Source organism: Lepisma saccharinum, chromosome 5 (assembly GCF_977018435.1).
Source record: "Lepisma saccharinum chromosome 5, izLepSacc3.1, whole genome shotgun sequence".
Taxonomy (NCBI): Eukaryota; Metazoa; Arthropoda; class Insecta; order Zygentoma; family Lepismatidae; genus Lepisma; species Lepisma saccharinum.
In genome coordinates, this window is record NC_139233.1 from 64280340 (window position 1) to 64296664 (window position 16325).

Sequence of the window (16325 nt, forward strand, 5' to 3'; positions counted from 1 at the left end):
ATTCCGTCTCGTCCCGTCTCGAATTTCAAAAGGCTTGTCCCGTCCCGTGAGCAACACTAGTTATAAGCGTTATGATCTCCTTTGCAATTTTTACATGTTTCACTCATTTCGCAGTTTCCTTCGTGATATACTTGGCCACATTTATAACACAATTTTTTACCCTTGCACTGTTGACCTGTGTGAGAAAATCTGAAACATCGATTACATTGCAACACTGGTTTCACACGTGGCACTACCTCAACTATTTGTTTTCCAACTGCTATGTATTGTGGTAAAACTGTCCCCTTAAAAGTTACACATATGACTTGAGTAGGTTCAAGCTTAAATGACCCATCATTCCGCCATATTTTCTTCTTCATTCTTTCCATCTTAGTCACTAGCACTGGGCTTTCTATACTACTTTCCAAATACTGCATTTCAAATTCTGTGGGTATTCCAAACACATGGCCTTCCTTCTCCACTAAAGATTTAGGAAGTCTGGCATTTACTCCTAACTTGTCTAATAACACTTTATTTTTCACAAAGTTATTAGCTTCTTGTGACGTGTTGAATAATGCTCGAACTCTATTTCGTCCACTTTGATCTACATAATTTACTTTCACATTATTATCCATCAACATATATCCAACTTTAACTGGATGCAAATTTCCTAACTGTTGGTTTCTACTTTCTATTATCACTAAATAGGGTTCGTTGGCATCTATATCATACTGGTATTTTTTTTCTTCATGATCCTAGAACTTTTGTTACCCACTTCATTTTGTATTGTATTGTTCTTTCTTTTATTCGGCCCATTTACTTTGTGTGAAATGTCCATAACATCATTTACATCATTTTCTTCATGTTTTGAATCAGATGATATTATATCAATATTATCACTGGTTATAGTATTATTGCATATAGCACTATGTCCGTCCTCAAAAATATTGCTTCCCTTTTGATCCATTATGATAAATAAACGAGACAGTTAAAGCACATCTCTAATACAATCCAAAGGGATATTGAACGTCTTAAATAGTAATCGATTTGATTATTATCAATCAACTGTTGTACTTTTCTATCACAATAGATAATAATCTAAACACTACTTAATCTTACTACACAAGTCCTTCAATTAAATCCACATAACATTCGATTCAATCTAGCGAATAATCTTGCTTATTGAACCAATACGCCATTTTTTCACTTCCTCACGATAACACAACATCAAATATAGCCACACTAAATTGAAATGTACTTATAAAAAAACTCAGTAATTGTTCCACGGTGCGTTACCACAGGTTAGTCAATAGCAAATTTTCAGATTAGTGAAATGCGTCACGATCTTCCGCTTAAGTCTAAAATCTTTACAACAGCTTTATTAAAAGATTCAAGTGCTTGAATATGTACGAATCTAAATCAGTAGTAAAATGTAATACAAACATACTTTATAATGTACATCGCTTGAATTTATACGATCGTTTTATGAATTAGCCTCTGATCATGGACTAATGGCAACCGTGACAGGGCAGATCCCATTAATTGTCCATCATTTTAGAGCTGTTAGTTTTCGTCCAAGCGGTTAGATGGCACTAGGCACTTCCGTCTCCGACGAAAATGTCGTATAGCAAGTTCCGCATCCGCCTAGTGATTTCCGTTGTCGGTTTGGCTTATGGGGCTGGGCTGTATTATCCTTGTCTATAACCTTAACTACAAATTTTCATTCTCAGATCCATTTACTGAGGTCAAAATGTGGTCAGAATGCGAGTGTTACCATACGTGTGATTACATAGATTACGCAATTAATGAGGAGTTTCAAATGACGTAAGTTACTTTGAGATTTATTTACTTTCTTTAGAATTAAAACATTAAGGAGAAAGGAAAATGTTAAAGTTATAAATGTTATGATCTATAGTGTGGAAACTTGTCTGTGATACTATAAGAGCCAACGATTTTGGAATTTGGATATCTGATATTCATAGTGATACATGTAAATATTTTAAGAACAAATGTTCTCTTAATTACAAATAATACTTTACATAACATCCGACAAAAGCTCTAAAATGTGTTGCACTTTTGATACATTATTTTTCATCTCCTCCGTCCTAGAATTAATATCACAATTGGTTATATTACATAATATTAGTAAATTCTTTACTTATTTGTAACACCTAGTCAAGGATTATCTATTACAGGATGAGACACTGAGCATATTCTCCATTGACTTCTGCGAACACTTTTCGAAGGCCTTAGAAACCACAGACTATTCATACCCAGTACAAGCAGAGCCATCTAGCGGGGGAAGACAACGTACTCAAACTATCGATTAATACGCATATCGATGTTTGAGCTCAATACTTGGAAAGCAAATCGACTTTCTTCATTGGAATGTAATAAATTTAAAAAAGGAATAATTAAAATTTTGGAATCTAGTCTTGGATTGTCCAAAGGAAATATCTAGAAAAATATTCTAATTTCTTATACCTTTACTAAACATATATTATGATATTGAGTCAAATTCTGGTTTTCGTAAAATTCAAGACAATAAACCAGAGGGGGCAACTCCGAGACTTGCACGTTATTGGCTAGAGCTTGTGACGTCACCAAGAGGACACGAGCGGAAGAATGCTGTGCGTAGAATGTAGCAGATGGACCATGAAACGCTGTGTTTTCATGCATCTTTTGATATTATACACCAAAGCTGTTTATTTAATTTGACAACAAGAGATTAAATACGCGATAGAAGAATACACTTATTCCGAAACAATGCATAGTTTATTTTTCAGACATTGTTATGCGTAATATCTTGTCACTGCCGGCTTTTCATTCCAGCTAACCTATTGCATTTATTTTAAATGTCTAATTCTAAGGAAAATGCTTGTCCGGGCATATTCTGATAGGAATTTTTACTGAATGTCCTGGAATTTCCCATTCATAATTTTACGTTACTTTTCAGATTCTCCAGTAGATCGCCACGATGAGGATAAATTTGTTTTTGTTATTTAGCGTCTTCTTCCACTTTTGGCTAATCGCGACGAACAGGATGAGTGATAATTAGTTTAAATTGATGAAGGGACGCTCGCAGCAGGCACGTATCTAAGGAGGGGCTTAGGGGGCTCGAGCCCCCCCGAAAGTTTTCGGTTTACAATAGATAGAATGAGTTTTTTTTGTTTCTTGTGGTGTGAAATAAAATAATGTTACGATAATTTAAGGGGAGAAATAATTATCGAGTCAAGCACGTATCCAAGGGGGGAATCAGGGGGTTCTCCACCCCCTTCAGGAAATTACGCTACATAAAATTAGGTTCATGGCTTCTTGAATAATATGATGATAATTTGAGAGAAATAATTATCGAGGCAAGACACAGAATGTTCTATAACTCTGTTATTTTTAATAGCTCGTTTCCAAGGTGAGATCAGGGGACTGGAGCCCCCTTAAAATTTTTCAGTTTACACTACATAAAATTAGGTTTTTGTTTTCTTGAATAGTGTGCCGATAATATAAGGAGAGAAATACTTACCAAGGCAACACGGAGAATGTTCTATAACCCTGTTGTTGATAATATTGCATTAAAACTTTTCTTGCGCTTTCGGTGTTGTCGCAGCACTATGCAAAGACTTGTCAGCATTTGGAAGCTGCAAACGTAGCGCCACACGTAAGGCGATTCATTGTAATTTTTTAATCTCTGGAAAGCTTCTTGAATAAGACAAGGAGTCGAACTACTGGCAACATTAACGAATCGTTTTATCTGCGGAACGTTATAGAAATTTTTCCAATGTTTAGTATTTTGGAATTAGGTAGTTTGTGTACTCCTTGATTCGTTAACATCGTATTTCTCCCTCTCGAATATTTACAGCGATAAGGATATGAAGGCTTGTGTTGCTGAAGCCATACACCTTCGGGGTTAAGAATGCTGAAGGGTTAGTTACTTAAGGATAGATATAATGATGAAACTAATGAAAGCATATCTCTAACTCTCATGCAATTGTTGGAACTCCAATAAGGAACTAACAAACAGAAAGGAACCATAACGCTTCATTAGTTTTTGAACGTCGTTCTATTATAAAAGTTCACACCTGTTAGACCTATTCCGAAATATATTGATACGATTTACAGAGGCTAATAATTGAACATATTCAGCTGTATACGCCAACAACAATCAAAGAACAATCTCACAGCCACTGAATACGTCCATCTACCAGGCAGGCAGCAGATTTCGTAGCAAGTTTGGCGACTCATGATTGGCATATGACTTCGAATGATCAGTGACTCTTTGATTTCAGAACACATCGTAATAAAGTAATTGAGATCCAACCGAACTAGAAAATGTATACTTGAATATTGTACTTGTCCCAATGGAAGTTTAAAATGCAAAATGGAAATTTCGCTTTTTACGTTTTCGGTCGAAATCCGTCTACCATACTACAAAAATTTAAGGGGCTACAAGGGGGCTTCAGCTCCCCCTAACCTCCCTGTCGTGCCATCCCTGCTTGTAGTCAAGGAGTCCCGGGTTCGATACCCGGTGTAGGCACATAGTTCTTCAGACCCTACTTTAAACTGTAGGCCCAGTCCCAATTAGCCTTTCTGTGCAAATAACGGGCTTAAAATGCAAAGTCAATGAAGCAACACAAATATGAAATATTAAATCTACTTTTTTATTTTTATTTGGTATATTTTACTTCACTTTTCTGCCACTTTTGGCTAATTACGAAGACGGTGATAAGTCACGATGATGAAATTGATGAATGGACACTCACACACATCCATACCCAGGCCGGGATTCGAACCTGGGGCCCTCGACGTCGTAGCGTGATGTGCTAACCACTCTGCCACGGATGCCGGCTATTAAATCTACATGGAAAGATTTTATGCAGTATGTTTGAGTTGAGTCAAACAAATTTCATAATGTGTATTCTCGCGGCATGTATTCAAATATGTACTAATACAGGGCTAAGGCCTACCTACCGACTGCCGGCCTCACTTCCACCTGACGAGGAGGGAGATCATCCAACCTGTTACGAGGTGACGTGTGGTCAGCACGACGACCCCCAGTCATTTTTGTAAGTTTCCATGACCAGATTACGCTACTCATTCGTAGCTCTCCAATTTCCTCACAATGGTGGGTGGCCACCGATCCCATACACAGTCCGATACCTCAGAAGGAAAGTTATTACGCTTCTCCTAGGAGACTCGAACCTGCGCGTTCCGTAGCCAGAGCCCAAAACATGACGTCTTAGACCGAACGGCCACGGGTGCGACTAAATATGCACTAAGTTGTAAAAGCAAAAGTACCTTCTGCGCGTTGCAACATGCCATGAATGAATATAGGGTTTATGATTCACAATCTCGACCATTTATGAAGGTGGTGTTAGCATCATCACGTTCCGGGCCCCAAAATATTTTTTTTTTTTAGACGCCTGGTGAACCTCAAAGCAGTTTTCATGCAAGGACGTTGCTGAGAAATTCCCTCTGGAGACCAACCACCCTGAGAACAGAATCCTCGTCTGCAGCGTGACAGTCAGATTATTTACTGACTGAACCAACGAGGCTTTTTAAAGCACATATAAAATAAATTAAAGCACAATTTCTCAACAAACGCACATAAAGTAAAGTAACACAGTGCAATTGTTAATTAGCGTTGGCTACCTACGAGATGTTCAAAGTATTATTTTCGCGGGAGATGTTTCAACTTCAAAGCTAATAAAATCTTATCTTGCACTCAATATTCAATGAAGCAATACTTAGAAACTGAGTTCCGATTGTGTAATGGTTTTTGAAAGTTGCGTACGTGATGATACGGAAGGCGAGTGTGGAAGTAAGGCCAGAGGCGCAACCACGAATTTTTGTCTGGAGGGGGCAAGTACCAGGATGAACGTACCAATAATAATAATGATAATGATAACAACATTAATAATGACATTATTATTACTAGTGGTAGTAGTAGTAGTATCAAAGACGTTATTATCCTCGTAAATTACGCAAAAGGGGGTGTAGATGTCTGTGCTAAAGCATTTATTTGGAACAAACGATTTGAAATATTTTTTCAACACCAGCAATTTTACATTAGCTAATAATTGAAAACAAGCACACAAACTGTATTTTTGAATGGCAGAAAATGATTGATAAATGCATGCCGAAGATATTTTATTTGTACAGTTAACATGTATAACTTTCATGTACAACATATCTTTAACACATATGCAACATGGAGCGACATAAAATAAGAAAATACATATGCAAGATGCTAACACTAAGTTATGTACGTATTCAAAGTTTATTCAATACATATATACAAAATATATTATTTAAATACATTACATTACAGAAAACAATTATGTTGCGAGCGAAGGGAAAAATAAAATTATTAGATCCAATTTTTGCAATTTAAAACAAGATTCCGAGATTTCTTCCCATGATCCTGTGCGCGCTATGACGTCATTAAGAGGACAGAATGGAATTTGTTTCGTTAGCGTATACGGAAGCTTGAGATAAATTGGTCGATTTTTTACTTATACACACCTTTTCTTGATTGCCGGTAGAATGAGTACAAATCACCTGTTTGTGCTCTTGCCACGTGCAGTAATAATAGAAGAAAATCGCCTGGAATAAAGTAACCATCCCTTCCCAAAAAACAAGTTGCTGCAGCAGGATTGATTCAATTTGCTCCTCCAAATTTCGGACTTACTCAGTGGTGCAACCACAGGTGGGGGAAGGAGGCATTGCCCCCCCCCCACCCAACCTTCAATTCTAGGAGGGGCAAACATTGATGGCCAAGAACACCTGCAGGGGTCAAAGAGGAGCAATTGCCCCCTTCTATTTCAAATTTTATACAAATAAAAATACATTTCGTAAAATGTTCCTTCTCGCTTTGCTTGCAATGCCTGCTTTTCTCAGTCTCGTCATGTTCAGAGCCGTAGCTAGGGGGTGGCGGGAGTCGGCCATGGGCGTCAAATGATCTAAATTTAAAAAAAAGTTGTGAAAGAGAGAATGTCTTGGCGCCATGTAATATTATTTGCTCCCTATTAAATCAATATTGTTTTAAATTGCAAAAATTGGATCTAATAATTTTATTTTTCCCTTCGCTCGCAACATAATTGTTTTCTGTAATGTAATGTATTTAAATAATATATTTTGTATATATGTATTGAATAAACTTTGAATACGTACATAACTTAGTGTTAGCATCTTGCATATGTATTTTCTTATTTTATGTCGCTCCATGTTGCATATGTGTTAAAGATATGTTGTACATGAAAGTTATACATGTTAACTGTACAAATAAAATATCTTCGGCATGCATTTATCAATCATTTTCTGCCATTCAAAAATACAGTTTGTGTGCTTGTTTTCAATTATTAGCTAATGTAAAATTGCTGGTGTTGAAAAAATATTTCAAATCGTTTGTTCCAAATAAATGCTTTAGCACAGACATCTACACCCCCTTTTGCGTAATTTACGAGGATAATAACGTCTTTGATACTACTACTACTACCACTAGTAATAATAATGTCATTATTAATGTTGTTATCATTATCATTATTATTATTGGTACGTTCATCCTGGTACTTGCCCCCTCCAGACAAAAATTCGTGGTTGCGCCTCTGGCCTTACTTCCACACTCGCCTTCCGTATCATCACGTACGCAACTTTCAAAAACCATTACACAATCGGAACTCAGTTTCTAAGTATTGCTTCATTGAATATTGAGTGCAAGATAAGATTTTATTAGCTTTGAAGTTGAAACATCTCCCGCGAAAATAATACTTTGAACATCTCGTAGGTAGCCAACGCTAATTAACAATTGCACTGTGTTACTTTACTTTATGTGCGTTTGTTGAGAAATTGTGCTTTAATTTATTTTATATGTGCTTTAAAAAGCCTCGTTGGTTCAGTCAGTAAATAATCTGACTGTCACGCTGCAGACGAGGATTCTGTTCTCAGGGTGGTTGGTCTCCAGAGGGAATTTCTCAGCAACGTCCTTGCATGAAAACTGCTTTGAGGTTCACCAGGCGTCTAAAAAAAAAAAATATTTTGGGGCCCGGAACGTGATGATGCTAACACCACCTTCATAAATGGTCGAGATTGTGAATCATAAACCCTATATTCATTCATGGCATGTTGCAACGCGCAGAAGGTACTTTTGCTTTTACAACTTAGTGCATATTTAGTCGCACCCGTGGCCGTTCGGTCTAAGACGTCATGTTTTGGGCTCTGGCTACGGAACGCGCAGGTTCGAGTCTCCTAGGAGAAGCGTAATAACTTTCCTTCTGAGGTATCGGACTGTGTATGGGATCGGTGGCCACCCACCATTGTGAGGAAATTGGAGAGCTACGAATGAGTAGCGTAATCTGGTCATGGAAACTTACAAAAATGACTGGGGGTCGTCGTGCTGACCACACGTCACCTCGTAACAGGTTGGATGATCTCCCTCCTCGTCAGGTGGAAGTGAGGCCGGCAGTCGGTAGGTAGGCCTTAGCCCTGTATTAGTACATATTTGAATACATGCCGCGAGAATACACATTATGAAATTTGTTTGACTCAACTCAAACATACTGCATAAAATCTTTCCATGTAGATTTAATAGCCGGCATCCGTGGCAGAGTGGTTAGCACATCACGCTACGACGTCGAGGGCCCCAGGTTCGAATCCCGGCCTGGGTATGGATGTGTGTGAGTGTCCATTCATCAATTTCATCATCGTGACTTATCACCGTCTTCGTAATTAGCCAAAAGTGGCAGAAAAGTGAAGTAAAATATACCAAATAAAAATAAAAAAGTAGATTTAATATTTCATATTTGTGTTGCTTCATTGACTTTGCATTTTAAGCCCGTTATTTGCACAGAAAGGCTAATTGGGACTGGGCCTACAGTTTAAAGTAGGGTCTGAAGAACTATGTGCCTACACCGGGTATCGAACCCGGGACTCCTTGACTACAAGCAGGGATGGCACGACAGGGAGGTTAGGGGGAGCTGAAGCCCCCTTGTAGCCCCTTAAATTTTTGTAGTATGGTAGACGCATTTCGACCGAAAACGTAAAAAGTGAAATTTACATTTTCCATTTTAAACTTCCATTGGGACAAGTACAATTTTCAAGTATACATTTTCTAGTTCGGTTAGATCTCAATTACTTTATTACGATGTGTTCTGAAATCAAAGGGTCACTGATCATTCGAAGTCATATGCCAATCATGAGTCGCCAAACTTGCTACGAAATCTGCTGCCTGCCTGGTAGATGGACGTATTCAGTGGCTGTGAGATTGTTCTTTGATTGTTGTTGGCGTATACAGCTGAATATGTTCAATTATTAGCCTCTGTAAATCGTATCAATATATTTCGGAATAGGTCTAACAGGTGTGAACTTTTATAATAGGACGACGTTCAAAAACTAAAGAAGCGTTATGGTTCCTTTCTGTTTGTTAGTTCCTTATTAGAGTTCCGACAATTGCATGAGAGTTAGAGATATGCTTTCATTAGTTTCATCATTATATCTATCCTTAAGTAACTAACCCTTCAGCATTCTTAACCCCGAAATTGTATGGCTTCAGCAACACAAGCCTTCATATCCTTATCGCTGTAAATATTCGAGAGGGAGAAATACGATGTTAACGAATCAAGGAGTACACAAACTACCTAATTCCAAAATACTAAACATTGGAAAAATTTCTATAACGTTCCGCAGATAAAACGATTCGTTAATGTTGCCAGTAGTTCGACTCCTTGTCTTATTCAAGAAGCTTTCCAGAGATTAAAAAATTACAATGAATCGCCTTACGTGTGGCGCTACGTTTGCAGCTTCCAAATGCTGACAAGTCTTTGCATAGTGCTGCGACAACACCGAAAGCGCAAGAAAAGTTTTAATGCAATATTATCAACAACAGGGTTATAGAACATTCTCCGTGTTGCCTTGGTAAGTATTTCTCTCCTTATATTATCGGCACACTATTCAAGAAAACAAAAACCTAATTTTATGTAGTGTAGACTGAAAAATTTTAAGGGGGCTCCAGTCCCCTGATCTCACCTTGGAAACGAGCTATTAAAAATAACAGAGTTATAGAACATTCTGTGTCTTGCCTCGATAATTATTTCTCTCAAATTATCATCATATTATTCAAGAAGCCATGAACCTAATTTTATGTAGCGTAATTTCCTGAAGGGGGTGGGGAACCCCCTGATTCCCCCCTTGGATACGTGCTTGACTCGATAATTATTTCTCCCCTTAAATTATCGTAACATTATTTTATTTCACACCACAAGAAACAAAAAAAACTCATTCTATCTATTGTAAACCGAAAACTTTCGGGGGGGCTCGAGCCCCCTAAGCCCCTCCTTAGATACGTGCCTGCTGCGAGCGTCCCTTCATCAATTTAAACTAATTATCACTCATCCTGTTCGTCGCGATTAGCCAAAAGTGGAAGAAGACGCTAAATAACAAAAACAAATTTATCCTCATCGTGGCGATCTACTGGAGAATCTGAAAAGTAACGTAAAATTATGAATGGGAAATTCCAGGACATTCAGTAATTATTCCTATCAGAATATGCCCGGACAAGCATTTTCCTTAGAATTAGACATTTAAAATAAATGCAATAGGTTAGCTGGAATGAAAAGCCGGCAGTGACAAGATATTACGCATAACAATGTCTGAAAAATAAACTATGCATTGTTTCGGAATAAGTGTATTCTTCTATCGCGTATTTAATCTCTTGTTGTCAAATTAAATAAACAGTTTTGGTGTATAATATCAAAAGATGCATGAAAACACAGCGTTTCATGGGCCATCTGCTACATTCAACGCACAGCATTCTTCCGCTCGTGTCCTCTTGATGACGTCACAAGCTCTAGCCAATAACGTGCAAGTCGCGGAGTGGCCCCCTCTGAAACACATCGAATACATCTTTCACAGCACCAGGCGTAAGCGCAAAACCAATCACCACTGAATTCATAAACATTCCACGAATAGCATAAGGAAAATCACGGAAGCTTTTAAATTCTCCTCAATGATCCTAAATTTTGGTTCAGAACGTAAAATATAGCCACACTAAATCGAAATGTACTTATAACAAAGCTTGATCCACGATGCGTTACCATAGGTAAGGCAATAACGAACTTTGAGAATAGTGAAATGCGTCACAATTTTCTATAAAAGTCTGAAATGTTTACAACAGTTCATTAAAAGTTTCAAGTGCTTGAATATGTACGACGTAACGCAGTACTACATAAATGTAATACAAATATACTTTATAATGTACATCCCTTAAATCTATATGATCGTTTTATGAGTTAGCCTCTGATCATTGACTAATGGCAACCTCGACATGGCTGTTAGTTTTCGTCCAAGCGGTTAGATGGCGCTAGCAACTTCCGTCTTCCTCGGAAATGTCGTATAGCAACTTCCATATCCTCTTAGTGATCTACGTGTTCGCCAAGGCTTATGGGGCTGGGTTATCCTCATATAAATAATATTTGACCTAGTGTCGTATAAAATTTTTAACAACTTATCAATAAGGTTGAAACATAGTTTCGCTTAATTCTAAATATGTTTCGTAAACGGGGCATCTCATTATTGAAGACTAACTTGCTTTGCAGTATCAATTCCAAATCGAATAAATCAAACATGTGATTCTAACAAAGATCAGTCTCAGTCTCGTCCAATCGATTCGTTCCTGTACATACGTTCAATTCCTAAAAATAAATTGCATTTATTATTGCAAATTTCATATTTTCCAAAATTTGTGATTTTCTCTATATTTTAAAGCTGTTGGGGCATTCATATTAAGCTTAACTCTTTTCTCATACATTCAGACTCACAACCAGAAACCACAGTGTGCCCTAGTCACAAATACAACTCTAACGTGTTTCGTTATGATATAAGTGACATGTGTCTTTAATTTCGCTATAGTAATATTCATATTACTCTTCATTATTTTAACGACGTATCTAATTTGAGGTACAGTTAATTGTAGTTGCTCATGGTGGCAAAATCGCCCATGTAAGTACACGTAGGGATGCACGGTTTTACGACTTAGCAAGTTTAAATTCTTGTTTCCAATGTATGGTCTCGTCACCGCAATATCACCATCTGGAAGTTGTTCTGCGAGAGTGGCTAGCTATCCTGGATAATAAGAAATTGTACGATTCGAGGAATCGGATTCTTAATTACATCGTCGTTCCGTAAGATACCCCATCCACACGAGTAGAATCTTAACCAGACTTGTTTCTAGATTTTGTTGAGAAAGAGGTTTCTACACAGGAAGCGGTCGTGGCTAACCTTAGGGGAGGTGCGTGAAGGTCGGGGCAACATGAACAAAACCAGGTAATCAAGGAAGCGAGGGGCTTACTTTGTTGTCATCGTTATAGGAGTAAGACTGATGAATAGAGGTTATTTGTGCCGAACGGTGTAAGTTATTCCTTCTTCCTGTAATCTGCCATTCTCAGTCAGAAGTGTTGGGACTAAAACATCTGTTATGACACTTAATTAAATGTTAGATTAGTTACCTCACCTCTGGCCCTTTTAGGGCCGTCGAAGCAAGCAAGTGTTGTAATTTGGGGAATGAGCTACGTCCCCCGTTCTACAGGGTAGAACGTTACGTGGTTGGAACAAAATGAACAAAATGCACTTATCTTTGTTGCGTGAAGGAACATCAATGTTTTTTTCTTTATCGCAGCCCATTTCATTTGAAGAGATGAGCAATATATCCTCAATGATCATGGATGTACATAAGTATGTATTCTGCCCTTCAAATATGGAAATTGCATTAATTACAGAGCGTCCAAATTTATGAGTAGTGGTTATAGTGGTGTACCTTGCAGATATTTTCTGTACAATGGCATTGTAACGTTTCCAATTATCGGATTCTTCGTAATTTTCTTCTCTGATGGTGTGAGCAGTGTCATGGAGGTGCCAGCACACAGTCTTCGAGCAAATTGTCTCAAAGGTAGGTTGTATGAGTGTCTCGAAAATTATCTGGGGAGCATACGCAGTATAAGTAACATGAATCTGCTTTTGTGACTGACAACGTAATGTTTATTGGATCACAGTAACGTACATGCATGGCGCAATTTGACGTGCGCGCAGATTACCACAATCTTAGTTCACAATGTCAAGTAATTTACACATATACATTTTTTGGGGGGAGGGATATAACACCAGATTATTACTACAACAAGATCCTCCTCCGTGGCCGTACGGTCTAAGGTGCTGTGTTTGGGCTCCGACTGCGGGACGGCATGGGTTCGAGCCCGTCTCGATTCAGTCTCTGGGTTATCGGCCTGTGTATAGGACCGTTGGCTACCCACCATAGTAATGAAATTCTGGAGTTTCGAGTAAGTAGCGTAACCCGGCCTCCGAAAACTCCTCTAACGGCTGAGGGTTCGACGTTCTGACCCCCTCGTCACCCCATTACCGGTTGAAGATCTCCACACCTCGAGGTAGGATTGTGGGAGGGAGACTGACATTCGGGAGATAGGCCAAGGCCCTTCGAGGGCTGTCGAGCCGTGGGTTACTATTTATTATTATTATTATTACTACTACTACAACATCAGGAGAGCACATCAACCGGAGACCCACTAGATCACCGAGTATTCTTTTTTCCTGTATTTCATCCAAATGTCACAACTACACTATACTAACCGAAGGTCTGCGTGATGCAAATATAAGTTGTGTGTGTGTGTGTGTACAGGGTGTCATTTTAATGGCGCCCACTGACCACAGAATCGTATAGAGGACAGCAAGACAAACATCTTTTTTCATTATCATCTTTCTCGTTGGTTCGTTGTGTCGACGCTACAGTCGTTCAAAAATGCCGCCTGAATGCTGGCAACCACACACAACATTTGATTGCATTTGTGACGTCATATCCCGTCGTGAAGCGATGCGTTCCAGAGTTTCCAGAAACACACATATCCTGTGCAAAATGACATAGCTACAATCAACCACATTATGTACCGTAAAACAAAACGAGAAAACACGTTCTGTAACCTACAGTCCGGCAGAATTAACTTGAGAGAAATGGCCGCTCTGTGAGTGATGCAACTGCTCTCGAATTGGCTATAGTGGGGAACGGAAACGGAAACTCTAATGTTCGAGCGAGCGAAATGTTACCAACTGTTGAAAGGACTCGCGTGCAGTGACTGGTAAAGCAAGCGAAGTGGCAGTGTTTTCAAATTACGGATTAAAGGTAAAGAATAAACTGTTTATCCATTTATTGTGTAAGATAGAATACTTATAATGCTAGTATAGGAGTATAGGGAATTCATGGTACGAGGGTCGATTAATATTAGGGCCTATTTTGGCTTAAATTGACTAAAATTATGCTATATATTTATATCTCTGGTGGATTTTAGTTAATCTATAAGTGTAACAAATTGACGGATGATTGCTAAGATTATTAACCCAAGTGTCCAGCTGGCCTGGAATGCCCTGTCGCCCTGTTAATTGATTGTGTGCCACATGTTAGCAGTGTCCTCGACCTGTTTCACTGTGACAGTTAATACCGAGCGCGCGTGTTTGACCTCGATGCATCGACCCATTCTATTAGTACTAGGCGCATGTGAACGTCGAGGCATTGACCCATTGGGAATGTCACACCAGAATCATGTGACCCCCTGTAATATATATATATATATATATATATATATATATATATATATATATATATATATATTATATATATATATATATATTAGTATGCTGCTTATCTCCCTTTTTTCAAGATTTTATGAGCTCTTAAATTTTACAACCACACTTACTTCCGATCACACTTTCGGTCACAATTACTTCCGGAAAGTATGGGACTTTGCTCAGCATTGCCAAGATTGGTCTGTATGTTTCTCTCTCTCTATATATATATATATATAAATACTAATACCCAAAATAATTTAGCATTTTCGATACACTTAGACATAGACTTGTACCTTCAGCAAAATCTATTTATTAATACCAATACCCAAAATAATTTACTATTTTTGATACACTAAGGTATAGATCGTAGTGGCCGCGGTGGCTCAGTCGGTAAGACGTCTGACTACCATGCTAAAGGTCCCGGGTTCGATCCACGGCCGGTTCAAATCCGGGAACTTTTCTAACGTTGGAAGCGGCCCCGGCGCTTGGGTACCTGGGTACTTGGGGGAAACCCTGGGGGATAAAGGCGGTCAGGGGCGTGATGCTGATGACATCACATCACTCACGACCGGATCAAGAAAGTTTGGGGCGTTACCCCTACACCCCTATACGCCTTCATGGCGTGGTGCTAAGCACAGGGGAGCACTTCACTTTTTAAGGTATAAATCTGTCTCTCTAGTAAAATAAATAAAATACTAGTACCCAAAATAATTTACTGTTTTTAATACCCTTAGGCATAGACTTGTGTCTCCAGCAAAATCTATATATAGTAAACAATACCCAAAATATTTTACTATTTTTGAGACACTTAGGCATCGATTTGTGTCTCCAGCAAAATCTATATATAATAACCAATACCCAAAATAATTTACTATTTTTGATACACTTAAGCCTAGATTAGTTTATATTCAAATTTTAAAAAGTGTTTGTGCTAAATATATTATCTCCAAGTGAGAATGAAATATCGATACCTTCTAGAGTTGTAGTATATCGAGAAAAAATTATATAAATGCCAAATAAAAAACAATGGCTAAAACTGAATGCCCAAATTGTTTTAAATTCATATCCAAACAAATATGTCAAAACACCAGGTAATATGCACCGGTCAACCGAAAAATCCTCTATTACCAACCCAACCTTGTATCTATTGTGGTAATGCTATTAGCATACACAATCTGAACAGACATAAGAAGAGATGTGAATCTCAACCATCAACCAGCCAGACCAATCCTAGAAAAAGACAAACAGATGTAGCCCCAACTGATAGCCCTCAACCGAAACAAATTAGATCTTAGACCACACCTGGTGTAACAGCTTGTGGTGCTCGACTCAATGATTACTCCTTTGAATCGGAGCCACGCTGTCATATTAATAATTTCTTGAAGAAATTAAATTCTTCAATAATAGACCACCTGAAAAAAAAATCTATTAAGTTCTATACTATCCTATCGTCTGAATATGAGAAACCAGATGAACCACGTCATATACATCACTATTGTTCCAAGACTCAGACTCTATATTTGAGTGATATAGATAATTTGGAACAAATCTATGCTCAGTTTATGGACACACTGCTCACAAAACACAAGGAATTCGAGGCCAAAGGATCTGGTTGAAAATTGTGTGGGGATCCACATAAACTGAAACTGGAATATCCTCTTCCTATGTCCGATATAGCAAAATTTGAAAATCGGCTGCGAGATCCCTTGGCAATCAATTTGTATACC